General features: G+C 39.4%; 1 protein-coding gene across 7 annotated transcripts in view; it reads left to right on the plus strand.

The window, feature by feature from the left end:
- peak1 (pseudopodium-enriched atypical kinase 1) overlaps positions 1-24937 on the plus strand; it is a 97118-nt gene that overhangs the window by 33702 nt on the left and 38479 nt on the right. For 5 of the 7 annotated variants that reach the window (XM_018675899.2, XM_018675905.2, XM_018675902.2 and 2 more), the window contains one exon: positions 15772-15848. The exons of 1 other annotated variant lie outside the window; for it this stretch is intronic. The gene's annotated coding sequence lies outside the window, so the exon portion shown is untranslated. Of the gene's footprint in view, positions 1-7656; positions 7763-15771; positions 15849-24937 lie in introns of those variants that run through there. One more of the 7 variants, XM_051073189.1, reaches the window with a different exon arrangement.

Here is a 24937-nt window from a genome sequence, read left to right on the forward strand (position 1 = left end):
CTTTTATTGTATACAGCTGCATCTCCTCCTGTATTTGCGCAGTCTCCTTTAAATGCATATGCATAAAAAAGATGACAGACAAGTGAGTTGCTCAAGGACGTGTCATCATTAGACAACACTGCTGCTTGCATTTTTTTCTGATTGAAGAAACAGATGAGAAATATGCACATAAATTTGAGTATACCTTGAGCACAAACACTGAATGTCTTACTTTTCATATATATGTGATACCAAAATTAGTTTCATTACACTTCTATCATCTTTTCAAACTCCACGTAACTCCATGTAACTCATAATGGTTATATAAATGAAAAGCTTCGTTGCAGCAGCCCCTCTCCCAGACTGTTTATTTTTAGGTTATTCAAGTGCATACAGTTGTTGAAAATGTAATGCCAGCACATAAGAGAGAGTAAAGACTGCATGCATACTATACATAATATTGCATATACAATTCAAACTGTCCCCCCTCCCGTTTGATGTCTTGGAGCTTGGATTGGACCCTTTGAAGCCTTGCTATTGTCTCATAGAGTAGCCATACATGGTTACAACTGTTAGATAATGGGTTTTTGAGCCTTTCCACATGTGTGCATACTTAAACCGTGACTCAGTATTTTATGGTCACAGATTGATATTGCACTATTTCATCACTCTCACCACTTTATGTTCTCTGCTTGGGTTAGACTATCAAATATCCCTCTCTCCTGAATATTTTATGACACGATGCCTTCCTCTGGCTCAGTGAAATTTGCCTTTGCCCTTAAAGTGGGAGGGATTCTGCGATTTTTGTCTTTGTTACTATTTAATAGGATCAAATGGCCATGTGAAATATTCATTTTAAATCATCTCTGTGCTCTTGAGAAGTAAAAGCACAGTGGCTTGTGTTAAATTACCTTGTAAATTATATATAGCTGTGACATACATGTAATGTAATGTAATATCTATCTCTAGTTCAGGACAGGAATAATGAATCACACTCCCTCATGTGAAATCTCATCAGGATAATTCCATATACAAGACATGAATTGCTTTAAATGACAGGGTTATTGCATTGGTGTTGTTAAAAACAACTGAAGAAAATACACAATTGAGACTTTAAGTTTTAATACCACTCAACCTGTTGTTACTGTAGTCAAGAACAATTCAGTAAGTATTTATTTATTAAAATATCTATCAAGACTCAAACTTGCAATATCAAAAGACTATAACATCCATAACATGTAGTTTCTCCAGCATGCCAACATTATCACTGTTGCATGCCTGCTCTGTTCTTTAATCCTTGAATTTTTTGTGTTATATTCAACTCTGAATGAACTAAATTTTCTCAGCTTAAAGGATTTTTAGGGCACATCTTAACCTCACCTTAGATCAACTCCTTTTTCATATTTTTCTGTTGACTGTGTTTACATTTGTGACATTTAAATTTTTTTGCTTTGCATTCACTGTGAACAAACCATAACAGTCTATGTTTGGGCAACCTTAGCCGTGTCGCAGTAGATGTCTGGTGAAGCAGAATAAAGAACATTAATAATAACATGTCAAGTTATACTTAGATAATGCTGTTTAGTGTTATTTCAGAGCTTCCTGAACCTTCCTGAAATTTACCATAAAGTCAGGGTGTGTTTGAAGGGAGGCTTAACTTACTGTTGTTGAAAAGACGGGCTGCATTTGCTTTTAAAAGTAATTACTATTCAACAGCACTAAAGCAGAGTTTCTTCAAGGGTTTTTGCCATCTCCTGTAGGAATGCGAGTGTTCAAGTACATCTCTGAGACACTACATAAATACTGTTACCTCACGTGGCATGCGAATAAAGGCACAGTCTCTGATTTAATCAAAGCCTGTCCAAGTGTCACTCAAACTCTCTAAAATCTTATCCTGGGATGCATTTCATCATTCTCTCCTTGATTTTACAAGTGGACCATCCACTGAGTGACTTGCATCTTGTCAGTTTGTCATGCTGATGTACAGTCTGTGGGCACTAAACAGTGGTTTTTCCATGCCACCAATCTTTTAGCTTGATTGCAAGACCCCTGTCTCTCAAGCACATAGATTCCATGCTCAACACTTAAAGGAAATAGTAGAGTGTAGATCACATCTAGTAAATGTCTTAAAGCATCCACACAAACACGTGTCATTCACCAAAATTGTCATAGTTGGACTCAGATGGTGGTATATATTTCCAGTTAAGCCAGGATGCTTTTAACTGTTGTATACTGTGCTTCCACAGTACATGTAACTGTCCGTTCACTGAGGAGAATCTGATAGTGAGTGGAGATGTTCAGTAGTGAGCCGGTTACAGATAAAAGTTTTCCAGAGGATACACTCCTACACTGCTACACTGTTTACATTTTTCCTGGCTATTTTGTTTGACTGTGAATCCTACTCATTTCTTAGTCATTTTTATATTGCCTCTCTAAAATTATATTTCAGTTTTCACTTGTTCTATAAATGTGGCATGGCTAAATGATTCTTCTTAGTCAGAGACGTCAACTGCTTCAAAGGATGTAGTAGTTGCCAATGCCAAAATCTGGAAAATGACTTTGATTTCATGAAAGCACCAGCAGAAATTAATTTACCTTAGAATGATTTAGACAGCTCCCCAATTCCACCAGTATTAATTTCAGAGTTCAGATACTCCAGTGCAGCATATTGAGGGCGAAAAACAATTCAGTTCTTTGCCATTATCGCTTTCAGTCACCCGGCTCCCCAAGCTCAACCTCACTGACGCAGAAGCCCTTTCATATGCTTTGATCCTGTTAATAATTATTTGCTATGCAGCTGAAGAAGGAGGGCAGATTGAAAAAGCAGCAGAATGCTGTGCACTGATAATGGCACTTAAAGACGGGGGGAGAGTAAAACTTGGAACATTTTGTGGTGTGGGGGTTTCAACAACCCTATGTTGTCCTTCTCAGACATTTCCATTGAATATGAAAAAACAGAGAATGGCCTCAACACTTAATCTGAAACTGTGAGTATATGCCAAAGGACAACATTCCCGCCCTGAATAAAAATACTTGAATTTGAGATCTATATTTCCCTGTTTTTGCTTAAACTTTTGAAAAAAAAAGGTGCTGCTGATATTAAAATACTTCTATTTCTGATGGGTTTTTTTTTTGACGAAAGAGGCCTTGCCTTATCTCCTGCCTGCCGTCGTTTGCTGTTGGAAGACGTTTCCCTTTTGGACTGGCTCCTTATCTAGAGTGGCTCTGGATGGACTCAGAACAGAACTGAAATCGACATCCCCACTGGTCCGCTGGCAGGGTTGAAAAAGGAAAGCACTGGCTGGGGGTGAAACCAAGCCAAGGAGCTCAGCTGTTTCTTCATCCTTCTCTCTCCACTGGGGTTGGAGATAGATTACCATGACATTCTTCCATTTCTCCATAGATACTGGAGCTCATACTGGCCTCTTGTTATATCATGCCTGCTGGAGTCGTGATCAGAAAGCAAAAAGGTCTCCCTGTTTCCACTGAGGGTCAGGAAGCCAATTGTTTTTAATGCAGGAATTTCTCTGAAAAACATGTACAGTATAACAAAGAGCTTCACTATCACTCATACAGACATTTCAAGCAGTTTTTCTCCACTCAGGACAGTAGGATGCAGTAATCTGTAACAGCATCTCACACCACAGTGATTTGTGGAACTTGTGTGGAAATTTGTGAATTTTCAGTAGACCCTGGGATACGTGACAGGATTCACAAATCCCATCAAATCATGTCTCTGGCATGTATGAAAATGCCAAAAATAAACAGGAATGATTATGAACCTCCATACTCCATTTCTTACTTACTATCAAGAGGGATTTGTATTTGTATGTCAGGGGGTTACAGCATAGCTTCAGAGACACATAACTGAAGTGGCTACACTCTATGGCGGGAAAGGTGTCAACCCCTTGCTTCAAGCATAAACCCATCTTAAGTCCCTGAATGAGTCATTTGAATCACTGATTGATTGCCTACTCTTGTTTTGACTTTAATAATGTCATTAAAATAGACTTTTATGATACCAGAGCTCAATAAGAACATTGATTTATTGAGGTTCTAGGTAAATCGTCATTGAGAAAGAAGAATGGGTCAAGACTCACATCCTTCACTCACTTTATTGCTCTGGAAACAACATGTAAAAGGAAGTCATTATGGTGATAAAGTTCAGATTGCCTGAGTCCTCCCACCTGCAGGTAGGCAGGCAGCTGATAGTGAAGGACAGAGGGATGGATGATCCTGTTATGGTCCCTGTCAAGTTGGAAAAATAAAAATGGGAGTGAGGGATTGTGTCACTCTGATAAAACAGAGCGATGGATGAGGATGACGAAGCGGGAGGTGTCCCAACATATGTGTGAGGGCAGTGATGGAAAAACAGCGGTTGGTGAGGAGTCAGTGGTGTTTGTCTGTGTGAATGCATATGACAGTGATTCTTATGCAACGGGTAGTGCTTCACATACAAACATGTACCGCAGCTCACATAGAGAGATCAAAGGTGGTAAACCTTTAATGGCAGGTTGGCCGTACATAATGGCTTTTAACCACAGGCATTTTTCTCGGAAGTCAACTGACATTAAGTGTGATCGCAGACAGTTTGTAACTGTTGACTCATGGTATTTAAAAGTCACAGAAGATTCAGAACTCAGAGGAAGATGTTTCCCAATGAAGTAGGAATAGATGTGTATTGAAGTCATTTGGATTTGTCTTGCATCTTGCCGTTTTGTTATTATGGGTTTTATAAAATCTGTGAATAGACAGTAAATAGGTCATATTCAGTAACCCCCTATAAGCAGTTCCTGTTAAGAACCATTGTGGTAAGAGCATTTCATGTCTATTGTGAATGAAAGATACATCTATTTCACCCTGCTTATTTCAAAACGAGCAGCTTTTCCCCTTACAAGTAGCATTATCTAACCTCTTTAAGTGGTTCCTCTGCAGTGTAGTGTATCCCATGTGTTTATGTGTCTAGAGTATAGAATTCATCCTTGAGCAAAATACAATATCACGTCCCATGGTCACGTGGAGTGATCAGAACGATAATATTTTCATGGAGCTATGCTTAATCTGATCCCTAAGATACTGGAGCATCAGCGACCACAAAGGCTACAAAGGATCCCTGTATTATTTTAATCCATCTCCCAGGAAACTCCGGCTCATCAGTTGTCTGTTTTTTTGTGAGGACATTCAAATGGCTAATTACTGGCAACCCTCCAGCTTGTCTTTATCCCATCCCCCTTACTTTACTTTTATCCTGCTGGCTTCTCATCCCTGACTTTATCCTTCTTCTGCTTTTTCCCAGTTCAGCATTTTCCTTGATTTCCTGCTTCTGCTCTGTATCCAGTTTTCAGATTAATTTCTTGTGTTTATAGCTTATTCATAACTTGATGAAGGACGTGCCATAAAGTGCATAGTTCATTGATAACTTAAATTTCTTGCACATTGTAATCCCTCATAAAACTGCCCACAGTTAATACTGCACTCTTGCTATTTGATGAACTACCAGCCCTTGCCTCTTGTTATAACCAATGCCCTTGTGGGTCCTTGGACTTATTCCACCCCCAGTGCCCTGTTTTTTTCTGAATCTGGACCCCAGCCCTTCAGTGTAGAAGACATATGGTCCAGATGTCAGCACAGATGATGGGGTCACATAGATCTTACCACATCATCTGCCAACTGCACTGACATCTGCATGCATAGCACCTTTGTGGTCAATAGGAAATTGCCTCTTGAAGCTAATTTAGTGCTGCTGTGCTACTGAGACTAAACATTGGAAAAAAGCTGGTAGTCATCAACTGTCTCTGTCTTCATCCTCAGAAATGCCATATAAAAGCTGAAAAGCCTTCAGCCAGAATGCTTCAGATTTGTTTTGATTGTAAAATAGTCACCCATAGCACCCAGCTAATTATAACAAATGTCTTGTAAGTCTAGCAAGAGTGAGTAACTACGGAGGCAGTACTGGAAACTAGGCATATTAGATGTGGAAACTCTGATGTTGTTTAGTTTGGGCTGTTTTAGACAGGCTCATGAGCTGCACACAAGTTGATGACCATTTTCAGTACATTTCATTCTCTTAAAGGTGTTTGAGTTAGCAGGGAGTGCCACAGTAAATGCTACTGTCCTCCTTAACACAGATGTAACATCTGAAAAAAGACGTGCTTGAGCAAGTGGGAAAAAAATCTCATTTTATCCTCACTTTCTGACAGTTTGGTAGACATTTGTGTGTAATTACTAGCTTGTCGGCTGAATGCATACATTGCATTGAGTTGTCATTCCATAGCTGTTCCACTTACAGTACATCAGAGAAATTGAATTCATAATCATTTTTCTTGACCTAGAAAAGAAGTTTCTAATAAATACGTGTATTTATGACATGCATACAAAAAGTAGGTCATGAACTTCACCAAGGAAAAAATGGACACAGCCGATTATGCTAATGTACTTTGCAGAGAAATAAGTGTGAACCACTGGAAGTTTTTTTTTTTTTTTTTTTTTATCTCTGTGGGGGATAGGAGGCTAACCTTGATAAGCATTCTAGCTATGAATAGACTTTTTTCACTGCAAGACATTTTGGCATGTCACAGCAGGAAAGGCACAGGTGTAACTGATAACATTGTTAATGAAATTTGTTTCACCTGTGCTTTTCTTGCTATGATGAGTCAAAATGTCTGCTGTGATAAAGGCCTATTCAGATCCATTATCAGCGTTTCTCTGTAAAATAACATTTTAATTGTGTGAACAATGCAACTCATTCTGTTTGAAATACTATTCAGATTTCTTTTGTGTACTAGGCATTTCTTTACAATTTTTTTTACTGTGTTTAATAGTCGTCTGAAACCTTGGACATAGTTGTAGTTCAACCTCTTAGCTATGAGCATTAACCAACGAGGTAGAACAAAGTTTTCTTTCCAGTTGTGTTTTGTTTTTTCTTTATACTTTATTGAACAGCCCTGTTAAGCCATTTTATTTAGTTCTACAACCATGGGGTATGTTCAAATGCTGTTATTTAGCAAATTCCCAGAAAAAAACGAAAATCCTGCTCCTCATAGTGCTGATTTGCTTCACTGGTTCATACCTGGTATTTTTAATAATATTTTGTGTAGATCACTTTCTCTGTGAAGATTTACTCGCTCCTCAAACCATGTGGCTACTGAAACGTCTTAGGTCCCTATCTATGGAGGTTGACAGCTGCTCTACTCTGGCTCTGCCTCCAAAATGTAAGGTTAAGAGAGGCATCATGAAACTGATAGGTCTCTTTGGGAATTCAGTCTTAATCTGAGGATTCAGCTCAACCTCATTCTCTCATTTCTTCTCCTCTCTTGGAACAATGAGAGGAGTTCTTAATGGGCCTTGATGTTTTGACTGTTGTAGTAGCTGGTCATACATGAGGACTGAACATGAGTTACTACTGCTAAAGACAGTGGACAGTCCAAAAATATCTCTCCTCTTTCTAATTTCCACTTCAGTTTTTTCTGTTTCTTTCACCCTCTCTTTTAATGTGAGAAGCCAAGTTGATAATATTCTCAGCATCCTTTACTTGTCCCTAGCTATTTTTCCTATCGCTCTCCTTTCCTCTGTCTCTGCCTCTGTTCTGTCATGTTTTGGCTCCCCATCAACAACCACTTTCATACATGTTCCCTCCCTCCCTTGCATAATGCTCGAGTTCTTCCACCCTCCCTCCCTCTCTTGTCTCTCATTCATGCACCGGCTTCATCTCGACTACGTTTGTCATGTGGCTCTCTCCCCCCATTCGTCTGCCTGGCCACTATCGGATACACACCAGTGCTTTGTAAGTAGTAGCCACGTTTTCTTTTTGTTTACTCTTCCCTCCTCTTCCTGCTCTTCCTGCTCTAACAACTGTTGCTGTCTACTCAGTATGGCAGAGACTTGCTATCATACTGACAGGGTCAGAGGCACAGATGGACAAGATGATCATACAGGACTGACACAAGAGATCCACAGACAAAAGGTTGTGCATGGGGACAGATTAGAAGATGAGAAGTTAGGGAGAAGCTGAGGAGAGGGAGTCACGAGCCAGTCTATGCATCATTATTATCATCTCCTTTCTCAAGTGTCAGTGTTCAGAGAAGGGACTTTCGGTGCTGATGGGACACTCTCTAATTAAGCAGGATGTGTGGCTTCGGACAGACTGTCTTACATGTTAATGAGAGCTCTTTATACACTGGAATAACTGCAGCTTTCTTAGTTCAGTGTTTTGGGAACAATGAAAGTGTCATTGCTTGTGTCTGTGCTTCTGTTCATGTAACTTAAGCTTTTTGACACAAAGATCGATGTTTATGTTTTGTTGTCCTGTTCGCTTCAGTTCTTTTATTCGACATTGAATCAGCCACATGCTGCCTTTTCTCCTCTTTTTGAGTATTGAATTTGTGTTGGAGCAGCTTTTGCAGCTTAAAAAATGTTTAAAAGAGAAGGTTTATCTGCTTACAGTGACTGTTGTTTGCACCCTGACTCCACTCTCTGCATTTTAAACATAATCCTTTACAGTGTGCATAGAAATTCCATCCATACTAAAAGGATCTTTTACGGGACTGTAATAATAGAACCTGGGAGTGAGAGGGAGAGAGAGAAATGAACACTAAGATTGAGATGGGGAATGAATGATTTGCTAACCTTCTTCTCGTATGCTCAAATGTGAAGAAAGAAAAGTACATGCTCAGCAGTGCTTAGAGTACAGTCAAGTTAATACAGCTTGATTTGTGGTTTATCTGTGACTATTTTTGCTGTATGGATTCTGGATAATCCCACCCCTTCTCCAACACATTTCTTTTTAGCTCTAAGCAGGAGGACACAATATACACACATCTCCTTGGTAGCTAATACTTTTAGGGCAGACCAGAGACAGTCTGTTTGATGGTTTGTGTTTAGTTCTTGTTTTCAATTTACTCAGCATTTATTGTCACTACATGGTAGTAGGTAGTTCTTAGTCAGTTCTGCCTTAATTTGAGCTCATTCATATTGTGTTCACATAGTGATTCAAGTTGAAATCATTCAGTTAACTTGAAGGTGAATTAAGGGCATGATGTTAAACCTAAAAGTAATTTGCAGATGTAGCCAGCTTGGGCCAGAGGAAGGGTTTTGTGCTTATTTTCGCAAGCTTCGATTTTACTTCATTTAGTGATAGCACGTTACCTGAAGGGGAAACGAGAACTGTCTTGTAAAATCCTTAAAACTGTCATAGGTGACGTCAAAAACACTAGAGCTATTGGAGAGAGACCAATACCTCAGTCGTTTGGAACATGGCTTCATGTAAACTGTGTGCCCTTTTACCTTGGTGCATGTTTTTCTCTGTCTGTCTTTTCTAGCATTGAAGTATTTTACTGCAATCTGTCCTCAAGCCAGACTTTCGAGCTAAGGTGTTGATTGGCATGGCTCCATACTTTTCCTTATTCCCATTTCACCCACGTGGGTGAACTGAGGGCAGGCTATGACAAAGCAAACTGACTGGGAAACAAACTATAAGCTGTAAACTGTAAGCTTCTTCTGCCAACTAAGGAGACAAATGGAGAAACTACAGTTGCCACTTAAAATCAGTTTGCATTTCAACTAAACCAGAGTTTAAAAAAAACAATCAAAATACATGTATGATCAATGATTCTCATGTTTTTCAAGAGCCTGAGTTCGAAATGGGAAAAAAGGTATCTTTTCATTACTCAAAATGCTGTTGGTAGTGCAGTCTTTTTTTTCTTGCTTACATTTTAAGTCATTCAAAAAACTGGCAATATAGATTCATATACTTAAAATCTGATTTTGGGTGATCACATCCAAACCATTTCTGTCTATAGAATTTATAAAAAACAAACACAGCAACCATAGTTTAAACATAGTGGATAAAATAGTTGTTCTTTTCACACTCCTCACTACTGTGGACAAATTTGGATTTCTGTCCAAACTTGGCTGCCATTGCCAACCATATAAAATGACTCTTAATGAAAACACTTTTCAAAGTCAAAAATACTGGTCTTGCTGTGCAGATCTGTAATAGCTGTGTGATAAAAGTTTCACAACAATAGATGAAGCACTTGTTGTTAATGTTAGGTTTGTTTTACAATGTTCTCTACTGTAATTAGCTTTTAATTTGTGCCATTAATCATTTAGTCAGGGATGGTGTTTATCATACAGTCTCTTCTTGGAACTAAACTTAAGTGGAGGGCATCTTGTTTTGGCATAAAGCTCCTCAAATAACCTCTCAGTGAAGCTTTCTTTGGATAATTCTCAGAGAATCTTCACGTTAAGCTTGCTGAATACCCCACAGGCTTGTTGTGATGAAGGAGTGGTGCCAAAACACAGTTGGATGATGTGCCAAATCTTTGTCTGAGCCCATGATGAATTATCATGAGTCATGATTTGTACGTAACACAGCTTCAGTGTTGATGGCAAAGGTTTTAAATAGCATCATGGGTAGCCTTGGAAAAGATTAGCAGCACATACTATAGAAGCATGCATGTGGAAAAACTGGTTAGATATTATTTTGTTGTTTTCTGGCTCTGAGATGTAAGGAAAAGTGTGACACTAATGGACTGTTGGTAGACCAACCACAGTGCAAGTTTTGAGGTCTTTTTAACATATAACTGCGGGGAGCTGAATAAAATTAAACCAGGCAGAGGGTTTTTAGACAGAAAACCTTCAGTCATGATGGTCTGCACTACATGTCCTACCTTTAACCTTCCAAGAGCTGTGCCAATACTACCCAAGCAGTGTTGACCAAGAGGTATAGAATCATCTGCTGCTGTAACAAATGCTGCACTGATATGTAGGAACACCAGACTAGAGGGGTTGTCAGCATCAGCTGATGACATAAAATCATTCATTATCTTCAAAGGGGCAGCTTTAGCAGTTTAATGTGCTCTAAAGCCTAAAAGAAATTACTTACATAGAGGTTTTATTAATAAAATACATGTTTATCTGCACTTATTCTCCGTAGACAACTTTTCAAAGAGGAATGGTCTGGACTGTAATTATTAAAATTATTATGCAGTAAAACAGAAACAGGCCATGATGAGTTTCCACAAGTAGGCTACAGTTTTCAGATTTCCCCACTCTAGCTCACCTGTCTGTGTTATCTGTCGATTAAATGAAGAGTCACAGTGGTAGTTGTCACAGTGGAGCCCCTCTCACCTCCAACAGCTCCCAGGCTGTCACTGAAAATGCAGAGTAGTTTGGAGGTGGTTGTTATGGAGACACGGACAAGGTAGAGCAGAATGACAGGAAACAACGACAAAGATGATAGGGGACCTAGCATAACAACGCTCTGATGCCTGGGATGGACCGAATGTGCATACTCATGAAGCAGCCAGTGGGAACAACCTGTGTATTTAGTGTAAGTCGCATCTGATGGTGGCAATTTCCTTGTCTGTGTGGCGTCGACTCAGCCACTAAGCTCAGGATTTTAAGTGATGATTTGTCTGTGGTCTTCCACTGAGCATGCTTGTTGTGTAAAAGCTTCCTGCGTGTCTTTGTACTCAACCGCAGACTTATACTATATCCAACACACCGTATTTAAGAAAAACACAGGTCTTACATTTTAAGACAGGCTTGCATTGCAATCCCCTAAATTTAGCTGAGGATGATAGTCAAAGTTAGAAAGACAAATAATAGTTTTGTAGTTTTAGCCATTTTGTGATATTTTTTCAACAAAGTGAGTGTTTTATGCCCATTGAATCATATGGTACTGCTAAACTGCCATTGAGCAAGACAGAAACATTGACAGTGGTCATTATGTTGTAACTTCCAAAGAATACATGCAAGCATTGTCCAGCTTAGTGAGTGTGGTCACTTGGTAGGTGTGTGATTGATGAATAGCCTATTCTAAAGTCATTATACCTTAATCCTGATTTCAAGTGGGTATTATGCACAATTGAGGTTAAATTACGGATTCAAAGTATTGTTTGTACCAAACACAAATGCTCATTTTGTTTCCTGTGATTGTATCTCTGGTCTGTTTTTAAAATTTTTTATTTCACTATCTTCATGCTGTGTTATCCTGCAGGGGTTTCAGTGGTTGCACTGTAAACTTTTAGCCCAGCCTCTCTGCAGTCAGTGTTAATGAGAGTGAGTCAGCAAATTATTCTAATGAAACCTGGTAATGGGCTGGGGAAGGTGAACGTGGTCTGGGAGGTCAGGCGAACAGCATCCAGAGCAACTACAAAAATGCCACCAAATCAGTGCTAATTATTCAGATACTGCAGCGAAAAAAGATCAGCTAAAGCCTCCACATTAACATTTTCACTCTAGGAAAGTATGGTATTTATAATGTGATTGATTAATCATCTTTTGGCCTTTAAACAAATAATTTGTCCTTTGATATTTTTGTTTGATAGTGACGCCACAGAGAAATCGAACAGCTGCTTTGCAGTAGACAAACTCTTGGACTCTTGGTCTTAAAGCAGCAGGAGGCTTAATTCACCTACGTACACTATAGATATTGAACATACCTTCCAGACATCAGCCACAGCAGTAAGCAGTATATTTATTTTCAAGCCATCCAGTCATGCTTTGAGACAAAACACTCAGACAGTCAATTTAAAGCCTGTTTACTGTCGGGTCTGCCAGTGGAAAATTCAGACTGTTATTATAGTGTCAAAGCAGCAACGCACACTCTCAGTGTCCCAGGAAGTGCATCTCTGTGAGCAAACAGACCAATAGTATGCTAGAGCTATGAGTCCTGTGGAAGGGAATTTACAGGTAGCAGATGGACTGCTGGAACCAGCTGTTGTTTACTGGGTATGAGGTAGGGATTGCGGTCAACAGAGTTCACAGAAGCTGGAACATGCGTGCAATGGCACCTGCAAACACCACACTTAAATTTAAGTCAGCAGACATGTGCAAAACAAATGGTGTTACACTGATACTGGAGCAGCGTCTGAAGATAATTACCAGAGCGCAGAGCAGTGGTAAACTAAAGGTTTGATAATCCTGCTTATGACTGCAAGGCTGTCATTTTCAGAGTGTTAAGTCTAGGCTGAAAAAACATGAACAAAAACAACCTTTTCTCAAAGTAATTGTGCTTCTGTCATATGTCCACTGAGCCACTTAAATAGTGACTGATCTAGCTGACCTGCTTAGGTCAAATGGAGGTGGTTTTATTGGGCAGCTCCCAGGTGTGTGTAGCTCTGAGAGTGTGCGAGTGCAGTGCACTGCCATTCTTAAGTAAAACTAAAAACTAACAGAGCATAGCAAGTGTAATTCTGCTGTTAACCATCTTCAGCTTCCTGAACTTTTTCTGTTATGAAAATGACCCCTAACTGCCTGGGGCGTGACTCTTGACCCTTCATCTGTTCTACATGCACCTCATGACACAACTAGTTAACTAGTTGTGATACTTACCCAACCCTCATAATAAAGAATACATATCTCCTGACTGAGAGCTTCAGCTTTGCAGTGTTTAAAAGGAAAATTCACATTTCTTTTTCCACTGGTCTCTATTGTTGTTTTCTGACTGTTATAACATTTTAATCACAGAGTTAATTGCTTTCATCTGGGGTCAGTGACATCACTAGAACAGAGTCCAGTAGGGCAAGCAGCACACGTGATCAAATGATCATATAAGTTATAGACCAACATCCAGTTTTGCCATATTTTCTAAACCATTAGTTTGGAAATAGCAGGTATTAATTCTACAGAATCTAACAGACTGATATGATTTCTCTGCTCTCTTAATAATAATCTAATCTCTTAATGTTAATAGTTTATTTATAACCTGTTCAATCATCAGTCGTGCTCATGTGATGCTGTTACTACAGGACTCAATTGTAGCAATAGCACCATATCCTGAGATCTCAGCAATTAAATTGATGAGAAAATATAATTATACTCCACTAGAAAATAGTTAGAACTTAAACTAGAAACATGTTCTAGAAATAGGATCCAAGTTGTGAAAAAAAACTGTCTCCCTCTAACCAGCATGCAAACTGACAATTCAGCAAGCTGAACCATTGGTGGCTTGTGCCTGAGTGTTCCCAGAAATGTTCATTAGGTGTCTTCAAAGTTGTGGGGGTTGGGTTATAATGTACTGCATAGCAATGAAGATTGCATAAGAGGCTAACAGGACCACCACATAAAGTTATTCCATTGTAATTGTGTCACTCTGCTGGTCAAAGAATTATTTGTGCATTCATACTACGAGTTATGTGATAATGTGTGTGAGAATACAAATGAGACTGCATGCCTCATTCACACATAGTGAAGTGAAGTGCACATTAAAAAAGGCATATAAAACCAGGTGTGTTGCTATCAGCTTAGTCACAAATATCCACAATCAGAGTCCCACAGTAGTAAAGAGGAAGCTTACAAAGATGCAATTTTGAAACCAAACTGCATTTATATACTATATGGGCTCACTAATGTACACCAACAGTTTTATCACCACAGAGCAAAGGATTTTCTCTCCACATTTCTATTTTGACACACCGTTCTTCCTTTCTAAAGCAAATAAATAATCTCATGAAAAAAAGGCTCCTGAGATGACTGTGGTTATTTTTATACCCCAACAAGATGCTTCGTCCTCAGATAAATTAATGCAGAACCATTTTTAAGATTGAATCCCTAATATTTGGGGGGGGTGGGGTATTTTCATGCATTTCTCTTGGTTGCATAGCAACACCCATGGAGCCACCTATTTTGTCTCCGAATACAACACCTCAAACAGATCCTACAGTAAAAGGAGGAGATTGAAGGATTTGCAAGTGGGCTGAGCAATTTCAATACACTGACAGAAAATGGTCCTCCCTTCACAGTTGACATTAAATCCACCAGCAGGATTAGGAGAACTGTTACTGTACAGTTTATTTTCAGCATTCAGGATACCAGGACAAGATAGATACATGCATATTGCTCAACTGAGTATTTAGTATATATTTAATAATGTTAAACCTGATACACTGTACACTGAGCAGTGAAATATGCACAGAAAACAGTAAGAATCATGACTATCTGACAGTACAAGATAAAATAGCTAATGTATTTCAGATGCAGTTCATTGTGTCTGTGTTGTGTTTTGGTTTCTGACGCAACAACAGCTTTTCCTCTCAGAAGATGAAAATGAAGTTCCCTGGGTGCTAAGTGTAGCACTAAATCTGATAATTTGTGTAATGATGCTACTTCTGTTGAGCTGCTCACTGGAGTGTTATTTTCATCATTCCAGACTAAACTACATGCAATACTTCAGTAAAACAATACTTAAAGAGAACTTACATCATTAGGAATTGTTGTATGTGTGCTCATATCTCTACAGTATAAGCACATACATCCTATTCAACAAATACAGAAAACAAACTATATTTAATGCCAGCAGAAAAGTATCCGGCACTTGTTACCTTGATGCAGGAAACTCCATCCACCACATACTGTTCGACAAGCAGATGGAAAAAAAAAACAAAACAGATTCATTAATAGTATTTGCCCTGCCAGAGGCCTGACCTCAGGGCCATTTAAAGCACAATGACTTCATATGCATCAAGTTATGTCCATTTGTGTAATAAAGTATCTATGTATTTTAGATAAATTTTCCCTGGTGCTAAATGTAGCAGTAAATCTGGTATCTGTTCTGTAACGCCATGCCAGAACAATGACTTGCTCTGAAAATGAGCCACGATGTTAAGAGAATCTGCCTCAGGCAAACTAACAAAATGCTCTCTCCTCTCCCTCTGTCTCTGTTTTACTTTCTCTGTTTCCCTTTCTGTCACCCTCCCTCTTCATTCTTTCTCTCATACACTCATGCATTTTGTTTATCTTTCTCTCTCTGTTTTTCTCTGCCTGTTTCTGTCCCTCTGTCCTCTGTAGGTTCCAGCGATAGGTGCTCTCTGCTTCACCAACTTGGACTCCATGGCTGCCACTGCTGCTGCTTGATTCATCGCGCTGTGAGTTTACTCCTTTTTTGTATGTGTGTGTGTGTGTGTGTGTGTGTGTGTGTGGCTCTGTTAGTCCATCTGTGTTTCTCCCATATCCTCATAGGTTTTTCATGGTTGTTTAGTTAGCCCATGCAGCGTGCACCCTTGAATTAATGACTCACCAAACCCTCAGTTTATCCTCTGCAGTAGATGTCTCTCTGTGGCTTTATTTGCTGTACTGTTTTGAATTGCAAAGATACATTTTTGTGACTCTAAAAGTTGATGCCAAGTGAGTCTGGTAACTCCCCAAGGACCAGAGTCGTGCTGTGATTAGTCTCTCATGCTGTGTTCATTATTCTGCTGATTCTACTCTCTGTGCTGCTCCAGCACACTCTGGCATTAGTATGGAAACACTGGCTTTCTCCAAAACAAAAGCTGTATGCTTGAAGCCAGTGTTCTGACAGCCTGTGATATTGATTACAGCTCCCAAGCATTGCAGTTTGCCTCTTGGTGTATGATTCAAAACTTACGCCATCCGTATTAACAGTCATTCAGCATAATGAGTTGATGAGATGTGTTACAGCTGATGCTTGCAGTGGAACATTGTGTGAACATTTGATTATAATATCATGTGTCTATTGGACTGTTGTGCCAATGCTATCTGGTATTTGCAACATTAAAGAAATCAGTGCTTAATGATTTTGGGCAGATCTTTGGTAGAAGAAACTTTATATTAATATTGTCAGAGGTCTATTGTTAAGACAAGAGTTAAGATCATTACAAACTAAGGGCCCTATGTTAACCCTGCAAACCCAGCTAAAGCAGTAGTAGTAGGTCTTTGGCACAAAATGCAAAAGTGCTGGATTAAATGGACTATAAATCAGAGGGTGCAGTTATTAATAAATTCACTTTTAGCCAGTCATATCACTGGTCTCATTTCTTTGAAACAGCTGTGTCAATCAGTGGCGCATAGCAACAACAGCTCACCAAATGGAAAGAGGCTTCTCCAGGAAATTACATTGTTGTCTGGTTGGAGCAGAGCAGCACAATGTTAACGCACACGCCTTAAATCAGCCATTTATACAAGCACATCCATCTGACGCCATTTCAGTTTTATTTCTACTCTATTGGACATTGTAAATGATCACATCATATTGTTAAATGGGACACAGCACCATTTGCACCATAATGCATTTCAAGAATAAAACATTAAATGAAATGAAATAATACTTTTGTTATGAAGAAAGTTGGAAAGGAGGCAATGACAACATTTTTCAGTCAAACAACAGAATACAGAGTCATAACATAGCAGTCTGATGCATGTGATATTTGATGGGATTATTTTGTAGCAGCATGGTGTCATTTGCTGATTGGACAGCCATGCATAATGGAACTGCGCTTCTGATGTGGCACTTCTCAAATCAGAGGGTGTTGATTTATCAACATATGTGTCCCACTGCCTTAAGATGGCCGCTGGGATTCAATGAACTGAAGAAGAAGCTGCAGTGTAGAGCAGCTGTGGAGAACAGATACTGTAAGTATCACTTTTTCATGAATTTCAGGGTCAGGAAATTACCAAACTGTTAGAGCGCTGCTTTCACTGTGCACTACGCTACCACGAAAATAGGGCCCTAAAGGTCAAACATTAGTACTCTGTCGGATGTTATTCCAATATTCATTCTTGTTTTGGTTCTGCTTTGGTCTCCATAAACCCCTGACTGACATGGTTCTTTGGCAGGGAAATTTTATACCTGTTGTGAGGATTTTGTTGATGACATTGTCATGCACTTAATATCTTGCTAATGATCTCTGCTCCCATATGCCTCAGTGCCAGCTGGGTAAAAAGCAGCCATCTGTGTTGTTGTGTCTCAACAGGTTTGGGTCCTGCTCTGTTTACATGTGCATCACAGCCTCACTGCAGATGTTACTGTGTGTGTGTATTAACAATAGATACTTCATGTGCTGTACTTGACCTTTTACAAGGGAACACCAGACAGCTGTCTTCTCTTTGGTTTTGTCTGGAATATTTGTCTTGTATTGAAACCTTGAAAAAAAATAACATATCTCTCTCTTTTTTGCAACATAAATCAGAAGGCTTTATTTGGAGCGATCCATAGCCTGGGGAAGCCAAGTGCTTTAAGGGAAAGAAAGTCCTTACCGTAGTTCAAGGAAGTTGTGCTTCTCTGAGTTGGGCCAGTTTTTGTGGAAAAATCATGGGGATTTGGAAAAAAAATGCAAGCTCTCATAAATATTGTGGAGATAGGTTGAATTTATGATCATTCTTAAGACTGCTTGGAGGGACTGATTGCACATGTGTGTATTTGTGATATTGATGCTGAAATTACATATTTTTCATCTCTCCACTGTGCCAAGGGAAAAAAACGCACATGTAGTAAGCAGCAAACACTCGCTGGCAGCAAAACTCCCCCACGCAACCAAGAAGTGTATGAAATTGCATTTTTGACATTTTTATTTTTTAATGAGACTCGTCAGGCTCGATTTCACACACATGCACCAACTTGAATGGTTCGGGGCTGGTTGGAGGAAGTGAGGAGGATGAAATGCTTGTCCAGGCAAAGGCAGAGGTACTGTATCTTGTGTGAGCTGCCATACAAAGCATACATACTGTAGGCTCTGTCTTTCAAGGCTTTTGACCCATGGGCAGCTGCTCGCCTTTGTCACCTGTGCATTTCACCTGGAAGCAACAGTGGTGTAGGATGGCATTAAGCTGCTCCTGCTGCCTCTGCCTTCTCTGGTATCCATTAGATTCTGCTGCTGTTGGTTTGTTTTGCACTTGGCAGTTAAGAGCAGGGAGGTGTTATGTTCACTGTAATTGGATGATGTGGTATTGCCTTCCAAGCTCTTGATGCCAGCAGCCATTTCTTGGCCCACAACTCTCATCACCTTCCTTAAAGCCACTGAGAGAAATGATTGCTCACATTGCAAAAGTGAAAGCTATGTGTCTGTCAGAAACAAAAATAACTGTAAACAACGATGGACTGGTCAGGGATTTGTTATTGTTGTGATTACTATTATGACATTTTTGCTAGCTACTAGCAGTCTAACTGGATTGGCGGGGTGGGGTGGGGGGGTGACACCTCCTAAAATTTCTTCTATGATCTGCAGGGGTAAAACCTTCATCATCAACTTCGCCTTCGCAGTTCAGACCACCACAGCTGTTATGGCTGTTATGGTTCATCCACCACTACTGTTGTGCATGAGGTCTTTCTGGAGTTGATCATTTTTCAACTTCAACACTTACCTGTCAAACTCTCAGACACAAGTGGTGCCAACATTTCAAAATTGAAATTCTTTAAGGAGTACAATGATTTTATTATCTCTCTTTTTTTTCATCAAAGTCTGTCACATTTTGGAATAGACCCCCTGATTTCACATAACAGCAGAAGACAGCTGTGAATGTTCTCCAGACTGGAGCCAGATTTTTGGATTAGCATAGCCATTCTCCAGAGAGCACAGTTAGCAGGCAGAGAAACAGACAAAGCCATGGTTAAATCATTAGTGAAATAAGCCTGTCCCCCATTACCCTCAGCCTAACACAGTCCAACACCACCATGGGAAAAGGAAGGGAACATTCACAAAAACCACAGTTTCTTTTTAATGGTGGTAATTGCAAACTGTTATCAAATCTGTTCCCCCTTCCTCTCATTTCTCACTGCGCTGAGCACTGTAGCAGAAGCAGGCGATTGTTCTTCTAAGAAAGTAGGACGACTTTTTCCACCAGCTTCAGTTTTATCTTGGGGCTGTTTCTGTCTTTTGCAGCTTCCTATATGTTCTGCCTATATACTATGTTTTTCACGCTTGTACTTCAGAAATTAAAGCCTGGATAGGCTGGAGTTGAATGTAGAGGTATCAAGCTCAGTGCTTTATTGTTCTTCTCCTCATGGTATCTTCTTACCTTGTATATTACTGTTCTGGAATACTGAAAACTGTTGCAATATCTCTGCACCATAGTCTCAACAACAAAACTGACTTTATATATTGCACTTGGTTTTAAAGTTGATCAAATTCCGAAAGTCTGTTAACATTTTCGAGTCATTAAGTGTTTTTTTATGTAATCGGACTACTGGTTATATTACTCATTTCAATTTTTAGATCTTGAATAGAGCAAAGAGCAAAGTGGTTGAGAAAGCAGCAGACAGAAGGAAAGAGAAACTATAAAATATCAAAGATATTAACACAATAAAAGTTAATTCATTAACAGGAAGTGTGCACACCGCCTGCCTTGCTTTGAAAGACTGTCTACGCTAGTACAGGCAACTACTGCAGGCAGTCTTAGTGTGTGTGTAAGTGTGATATTACAGTCCTGAAGCCAAAAGAATTTTCTGTGATCCCAACTGGTTGCTTTTCACTGCACCCCCACTGGCATCCCAGGAATATCCAGCTCTCAGCGTGATGCTACCCTCGATGTTTCCTGGTGCCAAACAAGCCTGTGTTCCTCTGGGGGGGAGCAGGTGAAGGCAGGGAGGATGTTAGTCAGCAGGGAGAGAAAACCTTCATGAGCTCTCCACAGTCATCACCATCCCGCCCCTGGCTAATCGCTGTGTCAGTTTTACACCAGAGTGTGGAGAGTATGAGTGAGTGAAACAGAGAGAGTGAGAGTAAATGAGCGTATGTGTGCGCACATGTGTGAAAGAGAGAGTATGTGTGTGTTGGTGTGGCACTGTGGGTGAGAAACAGAGAAAAGAGAAAGCTGTGTTAGAGAGAAAAAAAATCTCATGATGACATGCTTGTTATTTATAGCTCTACAGCCGGATAGTACATTAATACAGACCTGCTACAGTGCTGCAGTTGTGTGCAAGTAATGAAAGATTAAATCTTTATGCATTTCCTCCTTTTCATATGACCAGCCCATTAACACAGAAGCGAATGGACGTGTTACAAATGTCTTTTTCTGCCTTTGCAGCTTTGCATTGCATACAGTAAGTTATTAAACATGGCCAAAGAAGCGTGGCTCATGTTTGACCAGAGCAAGCAAAACGCCTGTGGGTTTCACACTGAGCAGACTCCAGATCTGTTCTACCATCCTCCTCCCGACTGTTTTCTTTGCGGTTTATGTTAAAAGCTTCTTTTTGTGCCCTCTATAGTTTTACCATCGCTGGGGAATTGTAGAGTACAGTTATTAAGGGAGGAAAAATATCATACTATAGAGTTTGCACATGACTTTGGATAGTTGAAATGTTTTTTTTTTCCCTTACACAAATTGCTCTCTGAAAAATTAAAAAGGACACAGCCTCTAATCTTTGATTATCATATTGCACAATTTTACCTGCTCCACTAACAAGGAATTTGTCAACACTGAGGCAGCACACAGTGGTTTTTTCCTTGAATACAAGGAACATTTTGTTCCTGTTCAGAATTTATGTGATCAGGTACAAGTTATGCACATATACATTTGTGTGAGTGGTATGTTAGCTCTGCAGAAGCAGCCTTGTTAGTTTCCTTGGCACATGTTTAATGACATCAGTCACCGCCGTTAGTTTACATAGATATCCAATAATTTTATACTGAAAGAAGGGTTAACAATCAACAATCAAAAGGTTAACAATCATTCTTATGAATGTGGAGCTACCATATATTATACATTTGTATTTATCTGGTACTTGCTGGTATTGCAGCTTTTCTCAGACACTTGTCTTTTGTTACTTTAAAGTTTTATAAAGCACAAAAAGCACAGGTGTTATGATACCCAAAAATTTCACTGATATTACATAATGTATTTTGCTTTAAGAAGGTGTCATTTTTTACCGATAGTTGTTTGTGGAAAAACTCTGTATTTGCATCTTTGTGGAGAGTTTTGTGTATGTGTCTATAGATCTGTGTGTTGTTTTTGTGTGTATTATGCACTCCCACACATCTGGCTGTGTCTGCTCTGCCACTCTCTGCTGGTGTTTGTCTGCAGGCCAGCGGGTTGGTCTCCCCAGAGATCTGCACTGGCTCTTTCCCAGGCTAGACTGCAACAACTCTCCCAGAGCTTGCACAATACCAAACACTGCACTGGAATGTTGTTGCTTTCTTTTTTTCCTTTCTCCTCTTTTTTTTTTAGTTTTTCTCTCCCTCACTCAACTTTTGTCATTGAGTTTCTGATACTCAAACTCCTTCTGGTTCACTTGCATACATGAATATGATACTTCTTACCTCAGCAGACACTCTTGGCACTTAAAGCCATGGTTGCCCATACAGTGTAGTTGCAAACCAATAAAATTATATAGTGATTATAATGCATGAATTTTAATAATGCATTTCACCTTCTTGTTTGCATGAAGTATTTTGAGAAACAACATATTGAGGTAAATAACAAATTATTTAACAAAGTGTGCCTTCTGACTGCCCCTCAGGAGATTTTTCTTACGTTGCTCTTGGTTTAAGGGTTAAAATAGATGAGGAAAATGAGATGTTCTATGTTTCTCCAACATAAATTCCTAAATGTATGGACATGCTTCAATCACAAAACATTAACTTTTGGGATACAAGTTGAAACCTGATATTTACAGCTAACATAGAAATAGATATCATCTACAGAGCATTTATGTCTGCCGTTTTAGAGGATGATGCTTCAGAGAGGGTGGCTTGAAAAAAAAAGTGTCATCTGGTTTTGCATTGCTTGTTCCAAGTCAAATCTGTCAGTGAACCAGTCACGGGAGGTGAGCTTATAATGAGGCCGTTTGGTTGTCACATTACTCATCGCTGTCTGTCAACACTACTACTAAAAGTTCTCGTACAGTCCATGATTTTAGTCTGTTTACTCTGGGAAGACATGAGGCTTGAAGGATCCGCAGAGGAGAATAGTAAGTGTTGCACTTAAAGTGTGTTCTCTGATTGCAAGTAACTGAAGTGAGGAGTTTGATTATGATTTGGTTATGATAGATAGTGCATCTTAAGCAGCTAGGTATTTCTCCTGTTCCAGGAATAGAGCCCAAAAACAGCATCTACACCCACAAGAGCTGTTTTCCCTCCAAACATAAAGTAGAAGAGAGTGTTTCATTGGCAGGAAAGAAATTACAGTTGGGACTTGAAGCTCATTGATTGTTAGTGACACAGATGCATTACCTTTTGGTTTTGGCCAACACCTGGGCACTCAGTTGATGACATTACCAAGTACAGAAATTGGTCTCACAAAGGAGAAATCTGTTGTACTTTACCTGGCTGTTCTAAACTGCATCAGTAAGTTATAGCATTTTTAGTTACTTGTTAATGACACATGCCATGCTTATGCAAATTATTTGTCATTTTGTCATATTTTAAAGGCTTTGTGACTGTCCAATGAACTTGATTTACCTACAGGGCCCAGAACCCTTCTGTGCATACAAAACAGTGACAGCCAGCTATAATACACTCAAACGCACACAACCCCCTACCCTTCATACACACAGACCCAGCCATCTAGCCACTTAGTACATCATGGTGGATTCAGTCCATTACACTCAGTCCAGCTCGTGTTTCATCAATATTGATGAGCCCTAGATGGAGCATGAACACTGTAAAGACCAATCCACAGCGAAAACCACTTCTTACCCATTTCATTTTCCCTTTTATGTATCATTGTAGTGTAGTATAGTATTTACGTTTCCCTACCATCAGTAGTCCCCCAGTCTTTACCACGGACAATCTAATGATCTTCTAGGGGGTTCAAGTGAGCTGTGTTGCTACATCAGAATGAAAACTGCAAGTACAAACATGGTCACAACAATCATTTACTCACAGATGACAAAACTTTTCCCCATGTGCCTTGAATCATACTGTATTGGCTATGATATTTTTCCTGGAAATTACATCTACTAAAGTGGGGTTTTCCTGTCTCTCTTGACATCTCTCTCTCTGAATTTTCTCTCTCATTTATGGTCACATGATGGGAGTGGATGGTTTGGACCTAGGATTTTTACTTTTCAAAGCTGTTACTTTGTTATTGTTTTTAAGATTTACAGTAGCTTTCTTCTGGAGATTTATATAAAGAGTTTAACCATCTGTAGTAACTACAGTAGGATTGTTTCTTGACTATCACATTTAAAGATTCATCAAGATTGACAGTATGGTTATATAGTATGCGAGAGTCAGACATGTTCTCATAAGACTTTGACTTTTCTGCTAATACTCAGAACCAGCTATGAAAAATTGGCAGCTGAAATGATGTGGATAAAGTTGTCTGTCCTCTGTGTCTCCTCTCACTTCCTTTCTCTTGTCTAGCTCCCTGGGGTGGTCTGTGTGTTGTCAGCTCGCTGACTTGTTTGGATTGGGAAAGTATCTCTAGGGAAATTCTGAAGATTACATACCATGTCACTCAGTTCTATTCATTTGTTGGTACATAGCTCTCATAGTAAAGTCTGTAGCTGGAGCTTTGTTTTACTTAGCCGCGTCTGAGCTGCTCATGTTTTGTTCCAGGCTATTTGTCTCTCCTCAGTATTCTGTGCAGGTCACGTAAACTTTAATGGTATGATTTACACATCAGTGTGTAACCAAGTTAGTGAACTCAAGAAACTCATGAATCTCTTTGGCTAATAAATCTTAATTGGAAACTTGCTGCTTGTAATGGTTGGACATTTATCTATGCTATGGAACTTACATCTTTTTAATGGGATTCTCCACTCACTGTGAGAATCCATCTTTTATTCCTCTAGCCTTGGTTCAGTCAATACTTGTGAGCATCCCTCTCATAAAGATCGTAAACAAAACCTGATATCTCTAATTGGTGATGCTACCCTGGCGCTCCTCCATTTACTATGAGCTAGAGGCTGTTATTTGTAGAATAAGTGTTTATTTCAGCTACTATAGCTAAAAGATGTTCACTTTATTGCTAACTTTCAACACTTAAAAGACAGATAAAACAGTATGATATCTCAATCTTGCTATCTTCCCTTTAAAGCCTCAGTCTGGGTCCTTTGAAGGATGTGTCCCTTTCAGCTTTCATACGGTCTGTCTCAATGAAGAAAAAGCAGAGTTACTAAGCAGAGAGGACTTTTCAATTTAATTTAAAGAGAATGTTTTTTCAGTCCATTGAACTGGGCTTTACTCATAAACGAGAGAACATATTATATGTCTGCTAAATAGTTGATTTTACAAATTAAATTGAGGAGCCAATGAGAGGCATACTTGTGGAAAAACTC

The sequence above is a fragment of the Lates calcarifer genome, linkage group LG10 (assembly GCF_001640805.2).
Source record: "Lates calcarifer isolate ASB-BC8 linkage group LG10, TLL_Latcal_v3, whole genome shotgun sequence".
Lineage (NCBI taxonomy): Eukaryota > Metazoa > Chordata > Actinopteri > Centropomidae > Lates > Lates calcarifer.